This window comes from Drosophila innubila (assembly GCF_004354385.1).
Source record: "Drosophila innubila isolate TH190305 chromosome 2R unlocalized genomic scaffold, UK_Dinn_1.0 1_C_2R, whole genome shotgun sequence".
NCBI lineage: Eukaryota > Metazoa > Arthropoda > Insecta > Diptera > Drosophilidae > Drosophila > Drosophila innubila.
The window spans coordinates 14763506-14786605 of NW_022995374.1; the positions used below are offsets into that span (position 1 = coordinate 14763506).

A 23100-nucleotide genomic window follows, 5' to 3' on the forward strand; every position below is an offset into this window, starting at 1 on the left:
TTACTTTACGCTTCAGGAAATTTTCCCACCCTTGCGCTTAATTTAATATTGCTACCCACTTTTGGTTCTTTTCGCTTTTAGTTGCAACTTTTTGTTGCACACACTCTGACGTGGTGGTAACGCGGTGTCTTCCCTCGTCGAAAACTTTTACCACAGCTTCAACCTGAGTCTCAGTCTCAGTCTCAGTAGTAGTTGTTGTTCTTCCCATGTTACCAGTTTGTCAGTCGGCGGGTGCTTAATTAGCGCTTGATATATGGAGGTCTCGAGGTACGAGCAAATTGTCGACCTGATCAGCATGCAAAAGTGGCAACAAACCAAAACTTTGAATCAGCATTTTGTTTAAACAATTGCCACAGAAAACTTTATACGTATTTAATGGATGCACAAAAGATATGTCGGCCTTATAAGAAAACTTGAGATTTTATTCCACAATGAAAAGATGCAAACTTTAAGTTTATGAAGATGCCGCAACTTAACATATATCAACGAGTTAAGATGAGAGAGTTTAGTCAAAGTTTAAAATGCTATAGATTATATCAAAGGTAATTTAAGTTTAATCTGATTTGTAAATCAAATCTTAAAACAGAGAAAGTAAACGAGAACATACTTAGTTAGCGAACTATAAAAATCTCAATAAAATAACGAACAAAAGTCGAAACAGAATTAGGAATAATATTATAATCAAGATATTGAGCTGATAAAAAAACTTACAATAGTATAGTATTTTAATTGGGTATCTTTGAATGTGTTTAAGAGTTGAGAATATAATTTGTTATTTAATTATTTGTTGTTGTTAAGCTTACAAAAAAGCTAAGCGGAACTATAGATATGCTAAAATATTTTGTGTCTCAAATAGTTTAACTATTTAATAATAATAAATATAGCTAAATAAAAAGTACATAGTTAAGTCATATATGTTTTTAATATATGTTTTTCTTATTAAAATCAAGAATTCCATACAGAGTATATCCTTGCTGAGTTTTCTCCATTTAAGTATTCATGGTAGCTTAAATATAAATCTTTGCATAGTCAGGTACAGTTACACACGCACACACACACACAGTCAGAGAGCTTCCTTTTGGCTCCTTAAGAACTTTCTCGACGTTCTCACACGTCGCTGCTGAAACTTGTTGTGACTGATTGAGTTGAATATTTTCTTAAGTTCTTTTGCATTTTCATATGAAAAATTGTTATCATGTCTTGCTCTGAAATTCTATCTGAATATGAGTTGAGCTGAACTTTTTAATTTATGCTTTACTTTGCTTTTTGACTGAAAGAAAACTATTAATGGATAACTATTAAGACTCTGACTAACTTATGAGCTTCATTAAATTGTAGTTGTACTCTAATGGATTCCCACTGACTTTTGCAGGCGTATTTGTGTTAATTTCTTTATACTTCACACTCATTTTGTATTTCAACTTCTTTCTCTTTGCAGGCGGCAGGCATTGACATAGAGTAAATCTCTGGCTGCGGAAATGTAAGTACTTAATTAAATAATTTACTTGAATTGCGAGACAAGTTTCAACATGTTTCACACGCATGCAAATCAACCAAGTGTGGGGACTATAGTTATGGTCCATAAATTGGACACTAGAATTTGAATTAATTTCGATGTGAACGCACCTTTATTACGAGTACGAGTTGAATCCCATTTGAGATTTATAATGAGGGACAGATTTTTCAAAACGAAAGACTTAAACAACGAACCTGCCGATCGCGTTTGTCTTCCCTGAACTTAATTATGCCCAATGTGGAAAATTATATGTAAGCGTATGTACCTGGTGCGTTCTATAAGTTCATCTTGTTCTGTGTTCTGGTTATTCATCTCACTGATGGCATTTAACACGCAAACTTGGCCGCTTCTCTCTTTCTCTTTTCTTAACCCACTCTCTCTCTTTTTCTCTCTCTTTGTGTCTCACTCTATCTTACTCTCTAGTCTGTTAACGAGCATTCATATTCATACGGTTAATGTCTTTTTGTGTGTGCTGCCTCTGCCACAGCCCGGGGGCATTAAATTGTAGCAGGCCGCATAGTTTAATAGCTTCTTCTCTATCTCTCACTGCGATAGGCCTTAAAACATGTTTGTTTTTACATTATTTTTTTTTGTTAAAGTTAGACTCTGGCCATTTGCCTGGGTCACTGACCACAGACAAATCCAAAACAGTTAAACAGCTGCCAACTAGCCAGCGAGTGTTAGCTGTATTAGCCAGGCAGACCAGGCAAAAATCTCTGCTCAATCGCTGATCAGTTAGCACTTAAAAATTCCAGTTGTGTGTTTACAAACTGCTGAAATTGAGGCATTAAATAGCTGCAAGTCTAGATTAGGCTTGTAAAATGAAGTGGCTTAAAGCAGCGTATAACAGAAGTAGAGCTCAATATAAATAAAGTTTGGTATTAGAGCTTTAAGTCTTCTATCAAGCACTCTAAATATTATTGCAACTATTTGAGCTTTAGGCAAATTTAGTTTTTTTGCGATAAAAACTACCCTTAAGACTTCGTATAATCCTCCAAAACAGAATGATAGAAGTGTGGTATTCATCTGAAATAATTGCAAATATGCAATAAAAACTTTTTAATAAAGCTTTAACAAAAAAACTATCCATTAGTTCGGTTTCTAATGTAATTAATCTAAATCTCTTCTTGCTATAGATATTCACATATGAGTACAACGCAAATTTAAATTAATTAGATTTTTTCAATACATTTTTTTTTAAAATCTTTTTACTCATGCTTTTATTGTTATTAATTAGCATATCAAACTTCAGTTTTTAATAAGCTTAAATGCTGCATAAGCTATTTTAATAATATCTGGTAAGCTTTGTTGATTGTTTACTAAACCACACACAATTGGGGGTGAAATCATCTATTGATAAATTAAATGTGATTAATTACACACCAAAACAACAGTAAAAACAACTCCAACAACTTTAGCTATAAATTGAGTCGTCAGTTGAATAATACTCGTAATGATCGGATTGTTTTTGTGGAAACAAGCACTTTTTGCATTGCAAGTGGCGTTAACTGCATTTAGGGAGCCACAACAACAATTCAGCAATGAATTTAATAGCATTTTGAGTGTAAATGTTTTAATTTGCTTTGCGGACAACAACAAAAACAGCAACAGTATCAAAATACTCTAAAAGTCTCTCTGGTTTTTGTGGTCGACAAAATGCATAAAGGGAAAAACTGTGTAAGAGTCGAAAAGGAATTTGCAGAAATACCAAATTGACTGCTGACTTAAAGAAGTTGCTATGCAAGAATGTCGGGAGTGACGACCTATGGATACCCTACAAAGTAATCTTAATCAATGCGAAGTATCTAAGAATAAATTAAAAGAAAATGGATCTAAAGTTGACAGTGCCCTTGAATATCTGCTACTTTTACAGGGTATATACAATCTTCAATACGCTGGTAAATTAAGAGAAATTTATGCACTAAGGCTGAGCCACTGCTTGGCCTATCTATAAGGGTCATCTACAGTCAGTAGACTTGCAATTTTCCACTCATAACTGTGTGTGTATATGCATATATGTGTGTATGAATAAAGTGTAAAGAATGTTGAAAACATTTAAATACAGTTTATATGCTTCACTAGCTGCGGCTTCTGTTTTAACTGCCTCAATTGCCTCTTGTTTGTGCCACACTGTTTGCCACTCAATTTGCGGCACTTTGATATAGCCGCTGCATGCCGCATGTTACACTGAGCTGCAACTGGCAACATAATTTATGCAGCAACACATTACCTCGATCCAGCAAAAATGTACAAAATTTTTGTCCAAAACTTTATGCATTAAAAAAAGAGTTTGACAACGAAAGCTATGAAAATTTGTGCAATCTCATTTGCCCAAAAACTAGCAAACTGAAGTCGAACTCAAATGAATAAAAAAAATCGAAGCAAACTTTTTGCGACCAGCAAAATGTAGAAATCAGGAAATTTAAAAAAAAAGTACAACAAATGAATTAACAGTTTGCAAACAATTTTCTTTTTATTCTCCCCCGCTCTATGACAATCAGAAAAGTGTAAGCTAAATTATTTTAATAAGTTGTTGATTTGATGTGATTTGCCTTTTGTTAAACAATTTTCGAAAGTGAAAAATTTTAAATAAATATTTTTCAGCATTTTGATTGTGATTGTGGTTGTAGTTGTTATTGTTGGACTTATATAAGATTCATGTGTTCCATTCAATTACCTAATAACTGCTCTTTTGGGTGTGAACGTCACGAACGTGCCGTTGCATGTACAGTAGATTGCATTTGGGGGCCAAAAACTCGTATCTTTCAGATCATGCAACATTCACGCCATGCAAAACGAGCAACAACAAACGCATAAAAGTCGCCATTCAACACAACAACTGGACACAATTTTGGTCTTGCTTTTCAGCTGGTTTTCGTTTTTGGCCAAACAAACGTTGTCCGATAAAACAAATAAGAATCGTTGTCATAAGGCTGCTCGACTAGCAGATACCTGCACTAAAGTGATAAGGCTTAAAAAAATTATATTAATTAAAGATTTAACAATAATAATTGCTAGGTCAAAAGTCGGACCAACTTTACACATCCATAACTTTGTGACCACAGTACCGATTTTTAAACGAAATTTCATTATGATCATGGATTGGCCTATAAATTGATTCTGCATTTAAATTTTATTTACTTCATTAAAATAATTTTTTTTTTGGTTTCGGTTTTATTCCCTGGTATAATTTCTAAACTTTTCTACAGAATATACCCCATTTGTCCACCATATTTTTCACGAGTCTGCATTGTGAACGAGTGTCTACAATTGCAATTGCTTTGGTGGTTCCACATTCACCGGCTTCTCTCCATCGGTTGCCAGTTCCCTTGGCTCCATCAGTAGTTTTGCTGTCCACGCGGCAAAGGCCTTCAAAGCGCACATTATAAATTGGGCGCAGTTCACAAGGGGCGCATATTTCTTCACTCAGCTGCAGTTGCTCTTGTTGCAGTTGCAGTTGTACAAATCGAAAACCAAAAGGCCGAGTAATGTTATAAATAGCATTAAGACTTGGAGGCAGGCAGCAGTTGGACCAGGAAAACTGGGCTCGGTTTGTGGCATGAATTGCAAAATTTGTAGCTGAAACGCGAAACGGTAAAGTCCAAATAAAAGTTGACTATCGAAGAGAGAGCGAGACAAAAAAGAGAGGAGCAACAACTATTGCAATCAATTGAAGTCGAACTCCAAGTCGAGGCTACTGAGGAGCAATCAATGTTTTGCCACAAAGGAGCGAACGCTTGGCGAATCAGTCAACTGGTCAAACTGGTTGACACAGTTGGCCAAAGGCAACGAGCCCGAGGGGAAGAGGAAAGAGAAGCAGCGAGTGGGAACAGCGGGAGAGACCACAGAGACGGTCAAGCTTAAAGTAGTTTATAGACAACAACACGTTCTCTGTTTCTAGCAGCTCATAATGCAAAGCTAAAGAGTTAGAGAGAGAGAGGGTTAAACAAAATCAGGGGAGAGAAGGAGGAGGCAGTTAGCGTGATGAGACAGAAAATGAAAGAAAAGTCACTGCCACGACGATGCAAATTGTCTTCAAAGAGTGCAGCAAACTGAGAAATGGCAAATCAAGAAACGGAGAAACTAGAGATTGTCAGTTGCTCTTGTTGCTGTTGTTGTTGTTTTGGTGGTTGCTTCTCGCAGACAGCTGAGAATGACCTGTGACATTTGAGCCGTCACTTTTCACTCTTTTTCGCATAGTTGGCCATTCATTTGAAGCGTCATCAAAGCTGAAATTTTGCCACCAAAGTCGACAGCCGAACAACTTGCTGCTAAAGTTTTTTGCTACCTTGTGGCATCATTTGCAATGCCATGCATTTTAAGTGACCACTTTCATGGACACTTTTACCCCTCTTCCCTCTCAGTCCACCCCTTCTCCGCCTACTCCCTCGACTCTTTCTCTAACTTAACCACCTTAATTATGTACATTTTCTTCTCTGTGAATTCAGTCAGAACAAAAAATTGTCATTGTTAAAATACACTTCCTTTTGAGTTCGAGTAATGTTTTAAATAAAAACAAATAATTAAAAGACTTTCTTAATTTTAACTCATTTACTAACAGAAAAAAGACATAAATATATATTAATTAGCAAGTACCTTATACCTTAAATATTCTCTCAAAGGTTTACATTCTCCATTAATAACCCATACTACTCTCTGTCATCTGGGTATCAAAATGTATACCAAAAAGTTAAGTATCAAGCAAATTCTTCAGCTCCAAAAATCTGTTCTAATTTTCGCCAGCTTGTGATATTTCATAATTTTCATTTTGTTGTGGTTGTTGTTGTGTTTTAGTGTCCTACTTTAGCATGGTCTGCTGCACTTTTAGCTTTTCATTTTTCAGCTTTTCGGCCAGAAGTTTTCCAGCTGTGACGCGTCTAATTGGCCAGCAAAGTGCTCACCACTAATAAATATAATAATAAATTTGGCTCACTTTAAGTGCGACTATGCAGTATATTAAGCTAAATTTTATTATTATTATAATTTTTATATGGAATTATGTTGCAATTTGGCTCTCAACTTGGTAAATCCACTTGAACAACAGCACTCTATGCCTTAAATTGGCTGGTTTTCAGTTTTTTGAACTGTTTTTAATTCCATAAAGGACTCTTGAAGCTGTTGCAATTGCAGCTTTGCAGCTAACGAGGGCTGTCTGAGCAGTACTTAAGTAGATAATACGATAAATTTAATGAATTTAATTATTTTGCATTGGAAGTCTTTTAAAAATATTGTGTTTTTTCAAAATTTAACAATGTATTATGATTATTTAAAAAAGAAATTTTGTTGTACTTTGGAAAAGCGCTTAAGTTCAAATTAATTTTAATATCTATTAAAACAAAAATATATGTGCTATATATATGTCTTCAATCTTGATAAAGTTATGACAGATGAAACTTTAAGTATAATCTGTGCTACATATTGGTTTTTCGACAGCCTGAACTGATAAGGAATTGATAACAGTTGATTTATAAATCAGACTTAAGCTGAATTTGGTTCTTCCACTCTACGATTTCCACATTGCCATCCGTCATTGCGGCTATTTCATTTAATAAAAAAGCCATTTCCAGAGTTTTTAAGAGTAATGAATCATTTCAGTTGTTGTTAATATTGTTGTTGTTGTTGTCAGAGTGTATAACCAGTTTGTTGACTTTACTTGGATCAGTGTGCAGTTTATTGATCTACCCACGTTTGAATATCATGTTTATGCACGAGTTGAGTAATTGCAAAATAAATGCAATGCCTGATGCACTCTCAATGCACAGATTCAGTTATACATGGGATAGAGGGGAGTGGGATGAGAAGAAGGGGAGAGAGAAGAAGGAGAAGAGGAGTCTTTTGCGACTCCCTGAATGAGTTGGCTCTCAAAAGCATCCGCATGTGAATTGCAATGCACTTCAAATGCCAAAAGGCAGCCAAATACCAGAACTGAAAGCGGAGACTCACTCAGTGCCACTGTGCAACCTGTGCCACAGACTCGTGCTTCGTGCCTCAGCATCAGCCTGGCATTAATACAAATGCGCCACTTTTGCTTGCAGCGCTTTGACAGCTTCACATCATCCAGAATGCAGGATCAGAAGTAGGAGACGCCTCTTCTCCAGCCCCTTCGGTGATTATGTCTAAAGTGGCATGCGGCATGTGGCATGTGGAAAAGCGTACAAAGAGTTCAACTTGAGGATATGAGGACGAAATGTTCAGTGCATTAATTAAATGCAATATTATGGCCTTTTATGTTAAGCAAGGATATTGTTGATGTTATTAACGTGACTAAAACAACCCCATAATGAAGTCAGGATATATTCAGACTCACTGTTCTATAAGGACTGCAATTTCCTCAACTGTTGTTATTTTATGAAATGCTGTTCATGTTGTTGTTTGGTAGGAAAATGCATTTTCCTTGACTGTCAATAGATGCGTAAAATGGGTTTCCATAATTCCATCTGGCTTTTACCAGAAAACAATAATTGTTATTCATGTGCAAATATAAACATGCATATACCCAGCCTTTTGTTTCAAAAGCCGCTTACAGAATTATTATGAATATGGTAAGCAGAGAAGTGAGTGCGCTTATGAGTATCCAAAAACAAGTATCGAATATTGTGTCTAGCACAAATTTGCATCTGCCTTTAATTTCTGCTTGATAGACTACGCATTTCGGTTAGCCCAATATTTATCTACGCCTCTCAAAATTGAAATGGCTTTAAAGCAAGTAGAGCTGGAAGTGAGAGGGGAGAAGAAGTGAAAGGTATAGGATTGTGTGCATAGAGAATCTCTAAATCGAACATCATCATATTTTGCATTCAATTTTCTAGCTGTTTGTTAGCAGCAGCAACATGACGTTGGGGGAGGGGGTTGAACAGAGGGCGCCATCTATCGACAACTGCCTGACAACTTTGCGGAGTGCAAGCGAATTGCAGAAAACTGGAAAATTTTCATATTCATGGTTTCAAAAGCAAAAGCAAAGGCCAAATTCGCATACAAATTGTTTATTTCCACATGAAGCTCAAGGAAATCCGTAGGGGGGGTTGAAGGAAGTGGGGAAGGGGTTGGGGGAGATGTTGGTGGTTGCAGCATCTGCATAAGCTGTGACGACTCAATTTGGCCAAAAACCAGGCAGCCAAGTGTAGAGCGAGCGCCAAATTGAGACAATATTTGCACACACGTTACACATACGCCATGTTGCACATGTTGCAAGTGCGCTGCCTTCTCCTCACTCTCTCTCTCTCTCTCTGTCTCACCCTCTCTGTGAGGCGTCTATAAACGAACTTTTTGCATGTTATTGGATTAGGGGGTAGACAGGGCCAAAAGGGATGGTTTGGCAACATGAAATGAAACCACGTAACAAAATGATTGCATTTGCCAACAACACAAAACGCGAATAAATTTTGGGCGTTGACATTGCCCCACAACATTCTGTCTCCCTCTTTCGTTCTCTATTGCTCTCTCTCTCTCTCTCTGTCTCTTTTTGTGTGTTGCTGTGTATATTTGCTCAATGATGACTCATTTGTTGCAACAGCGCGTAACGCTTTAATGAGTTTTTTGGGGTCCTTTCTCCGCCTGCTCCTCCCCTTTGACCCGGCGAATAAACGAATTTCATATTGATTTAAGACACATTTCCACATTCGAGAGTCATATTGACACTTTAATGCCTCTCATTTACATTAATGGCAAACACATGCAATTACACAGACCCAGAGAGTAAGAGAAAGAGATAGATAGAGATAGAAAGAGAGAGAGAGAGAGAGAGAAAGAAAGAGAAAATTGTTGAATTGAAGCTGTTTTATATTCCATGTCGTATCTATGGCTGACTGTGGCTTGACTTTTGTCTTTCGTCCTTGTTGTTGTTGTCAGCGTCATTATTCGCGCCATTATTCCTTGGCAAAGTTATCTCTCAGCGTGACTTAAAAGTTAAGCGTATTCATTATGTCCTTTGTGGCCGCTTTGCCACGTACAACATCCTTTTGGTCCTCATCGCCCGTTGCCGTCGCCATCGCCTTTTGTTTTTATTTACTTTCGCAATTTGTTTCGACTCGCGACAAACAATAAAAATCCATTTCGCCTGCCTACGTTGAAGGCTTGGCGTAAAGTTACCTCTTACAATCGTATATCCTTTATCTCTCATCCTTTATTTTAACGTCTGGCAACGCCTTCGTCGCTTCCTCTGTCGTTGTCATTGTCGTTGTCGTTGTCTCTGAGCACTTAATGCTGATTAAGTTGCTGTCGGCGCGTTGCTTAATGCTGATTGCTTGAGCTCCTTGCTGCATATAACAAATTTAAACAGCTCTTGCCACACCTCAACTATGTTGTTGCAACTACACGTAGATGTCGGAATCGAAGCTCAGGTTGCACGTTGAACGTTGCAAGTTGCAAGTTGGATCTTCAAGTTGCCAAGTTGCTGTCATAAACAGCTCGACATTAGCTTGACAAACTTTCAACAACTGTCAATGCTGATTACCAGCAACAGCAGCAGTTGCAGTTGCAGTAACGGCTATCCTGTACTCACACACTCACCACACACTACACACACACACACACACGCTTTCAAGTGGCTGCCACTCGCATTAATATTGCCTGAAAGAGTTTGTTGCCTTTTGCCGGCGCATAAAAGTATGCACTCGAAAGCAGTAACTTATGACTGTCACACATACACACGCACATCCACTTATACACTTACACGCACTCGCACACACACGCACACACACACACACATACATAAAGTTGCCTAATGTGGTTGCTATCTTTACTGTTTTAGCAATTCATATGCCAGCTGTGCGCTTGTTTATGCTTGCAAGTTTTTGTCTGTAATCAAGTAATACTCCTTAAAAAGCACTGGCAAAGAGGTATATGGTTGCTAGACTAGAGATAATGTTCTCTTTCCTCAACTTCATATAGCTTAAACTTTATCTAAATTTAACCCAAAACGGTATTTTGATAAATACAAACTCCAGCGTCCAATGTTAAAACTCCCAATGTCAATTTATTCCAATTTGATTCTGCATTATAATTAAAAAATGTAATTTCATGTCATTTCACTTGATTCTGCATTAAAATGTTATTAATTTGAAAATACTCTTTTTACGAAATATTCTTCCATTTTAGTCAAATTTTGTTTCTAGGATATTTTTTTGTAATTTCCTTACTAATTTTATCCCTAAACTGAGGTTATATTGTATTTGATCTGGCAAAAGTTAATTTTCCAGGCAAGTCTTTGACATACGACACCGAATATATGTTATAAAAGTTGAACTTTTTTTTTGTGTAGGTTTTTGTGTTTTTGTATTCCTTAACAAAAGTTGTTCACATATTGCAAGAGAAAGTTGTGTAATTTGCGTTTGTTTAACCCCAGAGTTGAGCTCAGAAATAAAGTAAGCAACCTGCTGTTAATTAGTAGCCATTAAATGTTGTTGTGATTTCTGTGCTGTGGTCAATCATGCTCTAGAGACTTAATTAAATGATGATAAACTAACTGAATTGTAGTTCTTTGTTCTTGTTGCAGCTTCAACATGTGCGCTTTAAACAGTGAATGCCAGTCTCATAATTGCTGTAATTCTGCTAAAAGGTAAGAGAAACTTGTAATTTTTACCTGAACAACTTGAACAACGAGCAAGTGGATTATATTGCGCATACGCCCCGCTTTACTGTCTGACTGTTGCTATGCCAATATGTAACTATCATTCTCTTTCTCTGTTGCCATTCCAAACCTTATTCCATCATTGATAATGGTTGCCATTGTATCAGCTGTCATTGGAGCTGTTGTCGTTGTTGTTGCAATTGTTGTTCCACTTTTACTTGACAGACTCTCAACTGAGTTCTCGCCTATCTTCAGCTGCAGCAACTGCTTAAATCACATAAGTCTGCAGCTGTGAGTACCCTGTTAGTGGCACAACGGGTATGACTAGAAAACTCCATTAAAAAACTAGTAAAAACTCTAAATATAGTAAAAAAAATTACAAAATATTAAAAATAAAAATTAATTAAATAAACAAAAATATTTTTGCTTCCAATATTTATTTTAAAAAATTTTTAAACAAAAAATATCACTAAGTATTTATTTTACTTATCTTGAATTATCTATATTTTACAGTTAAAATTTCCAAAATTTTAATCGTTACTGTGCCGGGTTTTAATTTGGCAGGGTATTTGCTAGTTGATCACTCTCAATATTTCCAGTGCAGCTGCTGGTTGTTTGTCTTACGTTATTAGCTAAGCTGATGGTATTTGCAGCAAATGCTTTCGATTAATTGACAGCTCGACTTGCTCGACTTTTTAACAGACTATATACTATATATCCGTTATATATAAAAATTCGTATATATTAAGTGTGCTTTTGCAGTCAATTTATTTAAATCACTTTTGAGTTTCGAGCGAAATTGCGGCACTTTAAGCCACAATATTTCATAGTGTTTTGTGCATAAATTTGCCATAAAAGTGTTGAATGGCACTAAGCACATGTATTAACATAAGTAGATGAACTATAAATTTGATGCTGGGCGTAAATAAATTCAATGGGATTTTCGCTTGAGTGAGCAGCGCACAGATAGCCCTATATACTACATACTATATATATACTTGTATATAAAAGTATCTTGTATCTACATCTGCTTAGAAGCGACTACTTGAAGTTGAATGTGATTTGCGAGTGCTTTTTGTGCCTTCAACGCATGATGAGTGGCACGCACTTTGTGGCACAAGTGTTGTAGTAGCTTAGAGGGGGGGAGTGATGAAGAGTAGAAAAGGCGTACAGCGGGTGGCGCCACTGACACAATGGCTGCATATATTTCCGTCAGCCATTGTTTCCCCTGATTAAGCGTTGGCATATGTTGCGAGTGCCTTTGCTGTCACGAAACTTAATTGCAGACAATGCCACACAGCCAACGTGGCAGCCACAAAGCGTGACAATCTACTATCATCACTCCCTTCCACGCCCCCTGTCTGTTGCAGCTTTGATCTAGAAGCGCTGGCAACATTTATCATTTGAGATTTAACAAAGCGCACGGTAGCATTTCCATTAACTTGAGGGCTCAGGCAAAAGTTAAACAGATACAAAAGGACACAGTTATAGTTACAATTGCAGTGCAGTTGTAGTTGCAGATACAAAAGATAAAGATACAAAGATACCATAAAAAAGCACTCATAGTTGACCCCATTTATTCATGCAATTCTCATTTCATTTACTTTTACGCATTTTACTGCTGGTCATTTTAAGGAAAAAGAAGATTGAATATAGTTGTTGGAAGTTGTTGCCTCTGGGCTTAGCATTCTCATAGCATACTTTCAGCGTTCGGCCATATAACATTCGAGATACTTTTGTAGTTGCTCTTTAATTTGCCAGCCATGTTGGCAATTGAAATGCTTCAAGGCTTTTAATTATGTTCGCATTGTGGCACATTAACTGCAACCGCTTATTGATTTTGTGTCACGGTAAAATCGGTGGAAAAAACTTTTGGCATTTTACTCTCTCGCGTTTTCCCACTTTTCCCACGAACGGCACGCAATTAAATGAAAATGTCAGCCAGCTGACAGTGGAAAATAAATTCAACGATACGCGCCAATTGCCAATTGCCACATGCCACTAATGAAGTGTTTTGTCGTAGTCGCAACTTCAATTTAAAGCTATTTTTCAGCTCCATCCTGAGACGTGTTTCTCGTAAGTGCTGCCTTTGAACGCTTCTCCATCCTGATTTGCATTTAAATTTATATACTCGCACATACTCATACACATACACACATCTACTTGAGCTGTATCTATGTGTACTGTTATAATATATTGCAGCTTTGGGGCAACAACTTGCTGGCGTTGCGTCTTCTCTACTGCTTGCCACTTAAAGCCTTTGACTGGGCTATAAATTTTGCATGCTGCTTTTGAAATTTATAAAACATACTTTTGTGCATCTTAATATGAGTATTTTGTTTATATAAATATTTATTTATTTGTATTCATTTTATTCAGCTTATGGTTTTTGCTATTGTAGCAAGTGTATCGAAGGATTTGTACCCAAGTGCTCGAGTTTAAGCTGAGCATAATGCTTATTGCTCTGACACTGCACTCAATTCAGCTGGCTTAAGTGAGCTTAAAACGTGTACTGGGCTTTAAGGCCTGTAAAAAGTTTAACTACTTTAAGAGAAGTTGTTTAATTCCATACTGACAGCATTCATGCGCTTTCAAATTGTTATTAATCGTATCCAATTAAACTTATACTAACTAAATTTAATTGCAAGTAGTTATCTGATCTTTAAGCCGTTGCTCACTTTTTTTATACTTATTTACATTTTTATTGAATAATTTAGCTTTTTTTTCAAGCTAGGTAAAAATACTAACTCAATAAATGTGCAAGTATATAAAATTTTAGTTAATCCTGTTTTAAAAATTTGCCTCGCTTAGTTCATATCTAGCAGCTTTATTGCACTTTTAAGTCAAACCTTAAACTGTTTCCATTTAAACTGAAGCTAGGTAACTACAAATGCAAACTAAAATTATAGGTATAGATTACATAATTGTATTAATCAGGGAATAACACCGGAGCCGGAACCAGAACCGTACACCAAAACTAACCGTTTCATCTTTAGTACTGAAACTGAAACCGTAGCCGAAATAAATTCTCTGTCAAGAACTGAATACCGAAACGTTTATACCGGTGCAGTTGTGTTAAAGTTGCTAGCTAACAGAGTTGACCAACTTCAAACAGTCATAGCTTGATCAAAACTGAACCGATTTTCAAGCGGAATGTCATTTTCATCGTTATTTGCCTTCTTGATTCATTCTGCATTCAAATTTTTAGCGTCTAGAAAATATATTGATATTTTTTCGATTTTAAGCCATTTAACATCCAATTTTCAATACTTGACATTTTTTCAAAAATTTTGATCCCTCATAACTTCATCAAAAATTAACCGATTTTCAAGCGGAATGTCATTTTTTTCATGACTTGGCCTCTTTATTCATTCTGCATTTAAATTTGTATCATCTAGAAAATTTAATATTTTTTCGATTCTAAGCCATCTATCATCCAATTTTCCATAATTACCCATTGACATTTTTTTAAACTTTGATCTCTCATAACTTCATCAAAAATTAACCGATTTTCAAGCGGAATGTCATTTTTTTCATGACTTGGCCTCTTTATTCATTCTGCATTTAAATTTGTATCATCTAGAAAATTTTATATTTTTCGATTCTAAGCCATCTATCATCAATTTTCCATAATTACCCTTGACATTTTTTCAAAACTTTGATCTCTCATAACTTCATCAAAAATTAACCGATTTTCAAGCGGAATGTCATTTTTTTCATGACTTGGCCTCTTTATTCATTCTGCATTTAAATTTGTATCATCTAGAAAATTTGATATTTTTTCGATTCTAAGCCATCTATCATCCAATTTTCCATACTTACCCCTTGACATTTTTTTTAAAAACTTTGATCTCTCATAACTTCATCAAAAATTAACCGATTTTCAAGCGGAATGTCATTTTTTTCATGACTTGGCCTCTTTATTCATTCTGCATTTAAATTTGTATCATCTAGAAAATTTTATATTTTTTCGATTCTAAGCCATCTATCATCCAATTTTCCATAATTACCCATTGACATTTTTTCAAAAACTTTGATCTCTCATAACTTCATCAAAAATTAACCGATTTTCAAGCGGAATGTCATTTTTTTCATGACTTGGCCTCTTTATTCATTATGCATTTAAATTTTTAACATCTAGAATATTTGATATTTTTTCGATTCTAAGCCATCTATCATCCAATTTTCCATAATTACCCATTGACATTTTTTCAAAAACTTTGATCTCTCATAACTTCATCAAAAATTAACCGATTTTCAAGCGGAATGTCATTTTGATCATGATTTGGCCTCTAAATTCATTCTGCATTCAAATTTTTAACATCTAGAAAATTTGATATTTTTTGATTCTAAGCCATCTAACATCCAATTTTCCATACTAACCCTTGACATTTTTTCAAAACTTTGATCTCTCATTACTTCATCAAAATTAATTGATTTTCAAGCGGAATGTCATTTTTCATGATTTGGCCTCTTTATTCATTCTGCATTTAAATTTGTATCATCTAGAAAATTTGATATTTTTCGATTCTAAGCCATCTATCATCCAATTTTCCATAATTACCCATTGACATTTTTCAAAACTTTGATCTCTCATAACTTCAAAAAATTAACCGATTTTCAAGCGGAATGTAATTTTTTTCATGATTTGGCCTCTAAATTGATTTTGCATTTAAATTTGTATCATCTAGAAAATTTGATATTTTTTCGATTCTAAGCCATCTATCATCCAATTTTCCATAATTACCCATTGACATTTTTTCATTCAAAAACTTTGATCTCTCATAACTTCATCAAAAATTAACCGATTTTCAAGCGGAATGTCATTTTTATCATGATTTGGCCTCTTAATTCATTCTGCATTCAAATTTTTAACATCTAGAAAATTTGATATTTTTTGGATTCTAAGCCATCTAACATCCAATTTTCCATACTAACCCCTTGACATTTTTTCAAAAACTTTGATCTCTCATTACTTCATCAAAAATTAATTGATTTTCAAGCGGAATGTCATTTTTTTCATGACTTGGCCTCTTTATTCATTCTGCATTTAAATTTTTAACATCTAGAAAATTTGATATTTTTTCGATTCTAAGCCATCTATCATCCAATTTTCCATAATTACCCATTGACATTTTTTCAAAAACTTTGATCTCTCATAACTTCATCAAAAATTAACCGATTTTCAAGCGGAATGTAATTTTTTTCATGATTTGGCCTCTAAATTGATTTTGCATTTAAATTTGTATCATCTAGAAAATTTGATATTTTTTCGATTCTAAGCCATCTATCATCCAATTTTCCATACTTACCCTTGACATTTTTCATTCAAAACTTTGATCTCTCATAACTTCATCAAAATTAACCGATTTTCAAGCGGAATGTCATTTTTCATGATTTGGCCTCTTAATTCATTCTGCATTCAAATTTTTAACATCTAGAAAATTTGATATTTTTTGATTCTAAGCCATCTAACATCCAATTTTCCATACTAACCCCTTGACATTTTTTCAAAAACTTTGATCTCTCATAACTTCATCAAAAATTAACCGATTTTCAAGCGGAATGTCATTTTGATCATGATTTGGCCTCTAAATTCATTCTGCATTCAAATTTTTAACATCTAGAAAATTTGATATTTTTTGGATTCTAAGCCATCTAACATCCAATTTTCCATACTAACCCCTTGACATTTTTTCAAAAACTTTGATCTCTCATTACTTCATCAAAAATTAATTGATTTTCAAGCGGAATGTCATTTTTTTCATGATTTGGCCTCTTTATTCATTCTGCATTTAAATTTGTATCATCTAGAAAATTTGATATTTTTTGGATTCTAAGCCATCTATCATCCAATTTTCCATAATTACCCATTGACATTTTTTCAAAAACTTTGATCTCTCATAACTTCATCAAAAATTAACCGATTTTCAAGCGGAATGTAATTTTTTTCATGATTTGGCCTCTAAATTGATTTTGCATTTAAATTTGTATCATCTAGAAAATTTGATATTTTTTCGATTCTAAGCCATCTATCATCCAATTTTCCATACTTACCCCTTGACATTTTTTCATTCAAAAACTTTGATCTCTCATAACTTCATCAAAAATTAACCGATTTTCAAGCGGAATGTCATTTTTTTCATGATTTGGCCTCTTAATTCATTCTGCATTCAAATTTTTAACATCTAGAAAATTTGATATTTTTTGGATTCTAAGCCATCTAACATCCAATTTTCCATACTAACCCCTTGACATTTTTTCAAAAACTTTGATCTCTCATAACTTCATCAAAAATTAACCGATTTTCAAGCGGAATGTCATTTTGATCATGATTTGGCCTCTAAATTCATTCTGCATTCAAATTTTTAACATCTAGAAAATTTGATATTTTTTGGATTCTAAGCCATCTAACATCAATTTTCCATACTAACCCTTGACATTTTTTCAAAACTTTGATCTCTCATTACTTCATCAAAAATTAATTGATTTTCAAGCGGAATGTCATTTTTTTCATGATTTGGCCTCTTTATTCATTCTGCATTTAAATTTGTATCATCTAGAAAATTTGATATTTTTTGGATTCTAAGCCATCTAACATCCAATTTTCCATACTAACCCCTTGACATTTTTTCAAAAAATTTGATGTCTCATAGCTTCATCAAAAATTAACAGATTCTCAAGCGGAATATCATTTTGGTAATGATTTGGCTTTTAAATTTATTCTGCATTTAAATTTTTAACATCTGGAAAATTTGATATTTTTTCGATTCTAAGCCATTTAACATCCAATTTTCAATACCTTAACATTTTTTCAAAAACTTTGATCTCTCATAACTTCATCAAAAATTTACCGATTTTCAAGCGGAATGGCTTTTTTGTGCTTTTAAAGTGAGCTTCTTCTGGTATTTACTAACATATTAATGAAATAACTTATAGAGCTGACAAGCCTTTGATATGTGTAATCACAATCGCGAAATGAATTTTCAGCTTTCAGCTTGACAACGTTTTGCTTTCTGCTTCTTATTTTTCTGATTCTGCTTTGCTTTTGCCGTTATCGTTAGTGGATCCTGAAACATTTTGCTGTTTTTGTCACGCCTCTGGCACATTTTTAATTTGTACAGCATGTTGCAAGTCAACTTGTTTGGAGTTGGGGGTAGCATGATGCCTCCATGCTCTGCACGTATATGTATGAGTATATGTGAATACTTGTATTCGTATTCGCTGAATGCTTTCGACTGGATTCTTCTATGCGCATTCTATGCAAACAAGCAGCTCGACAGAATTGTTGCCGTTTAAACTCAATTGCATTGCTGTATGCGTAACAGGGGGAAGAGAGAGGCGAGAGAGGAGAGAGAGGGTGGTGATAGGGGGGAGAAAGCGGGAAAGGTGGACGCAAATAGCTCGAGTGGTGGCTGCTTTCCTTTGCTCTTGTTACTCTTGGCTTGGCTTACAGCGTTTTTCTTGTTGCATGTCCAACAAAAGTAGAGTAAAGTACTTTTCTTCTTCTTTTTGCATCTGGTCTATGCATTGTTGTTGCTCATGTATAGCTCGTGTTTCACCTCCTCCTCATCTTTATCTTCCTCTTCGGCTTGTTCTTATTGTGTGCTGTTGCTGTGGCTGCTGTTTCCGCTGCCTTGGCCCCGTTTCCTGTTGCCTTAATCAATTGTAGTTATTTATTCAGCCTGTGCATATACGTAATAATCCAGATTTAATGCTGAGTTAATTGTTATTTGAGCTCTGTCATTGCAATTTAAGCTCAATATAACTTGCTTCCTCTATAGAGTGTTTGTCAGGTCCCAAAACACCAGACACACCTTGGCATTTAATAGACTGTGGCAGCGAGCACTCAACTTGCCACAACTAAAAATTGTCTAAGTATGCGTATGTGTGTGTGCGCAGTCGTCTGCGAATGCCGCTTAGAGACGCGCCAAACTTGCAGCTGTTGCCACCACATAACGTATTCGCAATGTTCACTCTCAACTATTAAGTATACGCAATGTAGTCTCGCAACTAATGCACCTTTAATGCAGTTAAATGTCTGTCTGCAATTTTCTTTGTCATTATCATCCTACTCATCATTGTTGTAGTTGCTGTTGTTGTAACACTTATATTATTTATAAAGTATTTATCCTTATGGTGTCTAGACCGGAATCGCATTTCCGGCACGCAAACCTGTCGAGCCAGCGGATTTTATTGCATTTCATGTTTGTGTCATGTTCTCTGAAGCGTACGAAGGCGTATGGGCGTGGCTCCGAAACACGCGAAGCCATAAAATTAGCCACAAATTTATGATAATTAAGTTTTACATGAGTCACTACCCAAAAAGTATGCTACAAATAAATATTTGACACCTTGAGCTATTATTATTATTATTATCCTTATGGTTGTCGGATATTATTGTTGATAGTTGGCCACGCCTTTGCCTACAGCTTAATTAATTTGCTTCTGTGTGTTTGCTTAGTCTGCGTAGTTGCAATATCAAATTATATTTAAGCACAGACAATTTGGGCGATGCTCAAAGCTAATTATAAGCAAAAACAAAGTCATCAAAGCAAATTGTCCAAGTGACAGTAATGGTACAACCCACAATGTTGATCAATTTTCATTAAAATTTTGCCCACCCTCGTCCTTTTCCTACACTGACAAACAACGTCAAGCTAGATTTAAAAACTCCTGACTCCTGCTGAGGTTGCCTTTGCCTTTCCTTTGCTCTCAGATTACATAAAAAAAATGATGAAAAAATTGTTAAAAAGAGATGAGAGATAGATAAAGTTGTGTGAGCTCATTAGCTGCGCTAAGCGACAAAGCCAGCTGTCAGCCACGCCCACTTAGCGAGCTGTATTAAATTCATATCAAGGTTAGCTTTGACTTTTGTGTTTTTTTTTTGTTCTTCTGTCAAATTTATTTTTATTTGGTTTCGTTTCGTTAGGTTTATCTTTTATATATTATTTTTTGTCATTAAGTTCGCTGACATGTTGCCAAAAGTTAAAGAGGGAGCGTTGGGAAGTGGAATGGTGGGTGTGGAAAGGGGAAGGGGAAGGGGATGATGTATAATATTTCAGGTAGCGTTAAGATGGCGCTAGTTAAAAAGTTTACCGCCACCATGCGCTTGTCTCGTAAAGTTCGCTTGTTTATGTCAGGCAACCCTTTCATATAGCAAATAACCAAAGCAACAACCACCCACAACAGCTACACACCTCACACTCCAGACCAAACACACACACACACACACCACCTCGTAACCGGTGTGTGTTACATGTGGCAAATTTTGGCTGGCTTCCTGAATTTGACAGCCCATTTCGGCTGTTGTGTTGAGCTCTATGTCTCTGTTTGTATGTGTGCGTATGTGTGTGGATTCATGTGTGTGTGTTTAAGTACCACACACATTGATGGCTTTTAGTAGGCTGCCAACTGACGCCATTTTGAGCTGAAGCCATATGCATATATATATCAACTGTGCGGCACATAACTTGAATTACAAACTGCTTGAGGCAACTTGTCATTGCCTGCTCCTCACCTAACTGTCTTTCCTCCCCCCCCTCTACCCCTCTTTCCGTTATAATCCCCTCACTAATAACAAAATTTGCAACTTGTAATTGCAGGAGATATCTTCTCTCAGCGCATTGTTAATTAGCGCTTCTTGAGTTTCGACTCATTAATTATGCATCCAAAGTGCCAAAAACTGAGCCGTGTTTCAGTTTTGTAATTTATAAGGAATACTCAACGTATATAAAACATTAATTAGTTCCGCAACAGTCGCGATAAATTCTATCCAAAATAGTACAAATAGTTTGTGCCGAAAACTTTGACAACAACAAGAAAAAGGAGAACTTCAAGAGTACGAGGAGAGAACTATGAAATAAATGCACTCAGAAATTCCAAAAGCGACAGCTTCACATTTTAAACATTTTCAAGCCTGGGCAGGCATCAGACACATGTTGGGGATTGCTTGGGCTTGTAAGTTTATGCTTAAAAGTATTTATTTATCAAGGGCAATATGTATTTATTTATAATTGAAATAAAAACAGAAATGTACAAGAATGACATAGTGTTGCTCCCTGTTTTTTTTTTAAATTGTATTATTTTATTTTAAATTGTTTTAAACTTATTTTTAAAGCGCATTTAAGCGTCGGCTTAGTTCTGTTGGTGCATTGTCGTTTTTTAATTGTTGCCGTCAGCGTGTGAAAATTTAATAATTTCATGTTGTTGACTTTGGCGTCGCGTTGTGTTGCGTTGTGTTTGTGGTTGGGTTTGGTTTTTGTTGTCAGGCTTGGCGTAGCATGAAAAGAGCTTGCATTTAGTTGAGCATATGCTGGTTGACTGCCAATCGTAGTTGCAGCAGCCACACACACCGCAGCAACAACAACAAAAACAATAAAATGAAAGCCGACTTGGCTGTCTGGCAGCCGTCTCGACTTTTGCATTTTTTATAGCGCCGTCGTCGCGTTGTGCGCGTTCAAGCTGCAATTTTAATTAAACATGTTAACACTGCAATTAAAAGAGAGCTACCATGAGCTCTCCCCTTCCCCCTCTCTCTCTTTCTCTTTCTTTTCACTTGCCCTACTCTCCCTCTCATGCCAGTTAAGCAACTCAACTGTAGCATTTTGCATATAAGTTTTCAGAGCGCACAGCGTGGCGTATGAGCAATGTGTGGGGAAATGTAATCGAACACGTTGCTGAGTCAAAATTCACATGTGGATTAGTTGGCCCCATGTCCTTTTAGTCCATTTTGTTGCACTGCTGTGTCAATGCGTGTCTTTCTGTCTGTTAATTAGCTGCTAAATGTGAATCGAATTTCATGAAATTTTCAATAATCCTTTGAAACTCTGCCTCACATTTCCCTGGTTCATTCGTATCATGCACCTCTATTTGTGGCATTTTGTTGGCTGCTCGATGCACTCATTGCACTTGTTATCTGATTAAGCTGTCTTTCATTTTTGGACAATTTCAAAAGGCGTCCACAAAATGCTTGTTCCAAAATGACAGCAACATGAAAAGCACAAAAGCAGAAGCGGGAGCAGAAACATGAGCAGGGGAAATAAAGCAGAAATCAAGTTTCATTTTTCGCTCGATGTGATAAAATGTTTTGTGAGTTTTCAACGTGCTGGTTTTCACATGCACAACACAAAATTAAATTAAAAACTGTCTGTCGGTGTTCTCTGCTATCCTGTGTTATCCGCTGAGCTGTCGACATAAATTTGTGAAAGTAAGCAGCAAACAGAACACTTTTTAATACTCTATATACCATAAAATTAACAATTTTGGAATATACATATATTAAAGTCAACCAGAGGAAGTTTAGATAAACACTGCCCTCATGTCAGTGTTAGAAAAAGAATAAATGATTAATAAGTTGAAAAACAGTCATAGTAATCAATGCGAAGTATCTGCTAATTGATCACTCAATAACAGTTTATCAAATTAGAAATCAGATTAAAAATTGATTGGTTTTTTAAAGTAGTGCTAATTAATAAAGAAAAGCTACGGGAAATATAAACCAGACAATGCGCGGTGCTTTTCTATCACTCTTTGGCTACACATTCATCTTCAGTTAAGCCAAATTAAGCCATTGTAACTGTTGGAAGCTGTGACAGTTTTGTTGCTGCCACGAAACAACGGAGCGTATGCGTGATATGTTAAAGTGTTGCCGACTTTTGAGCGCATATTTAATAAATGATTTACTTGCATGTATAGCAGTGTGTATATAAGTGGGCTTGTGTATGATAATGTGTACTTTAATCAATTTCTAACTTGAACTCTACTCCACAGGCAATGCAGCAGAGGAATGATAATTGAATAGAGGCATTAATTGCGCTGTGGTTTGTTTGCCATCGCACCACCCACAGAGAAAGAGGACGAAACAACAACCGATAGAACAATATACTTTCAAAGACAGAGCGAGATAGTGACAGAGAGAGATACTACTATTAGCATAATCAAGTGTATTTGCAATGCTAACAAAGTCCAGTCTGCGGTGGCAGCAACTGCTGCTGTTGTTGCTGCTGCAGCTGGC

The 23100-nt window shown here is 35.8% G+C and overlaps 1 long non-coding RNA gene across 1 annotated transcript; it reads left to right on the forward strand.

The window, feature by feature from the left end:
- Window positions 1–1437: 1437 nt before the first annotated feature.
- LOC117784779 lies at window positions 1438–22978 on the forward strand. The gene is made up of 3 exons (XR_004617449.1): window positions 1438–1480; window positions 11010–11072; window positions 22857–22978. It is a non-coding gene; the product is annotated as an uncharacterized LOC117784779 (long non-coding RNA).
- Window positions 22979–23100: the final 122 nt, after the last annotated feature.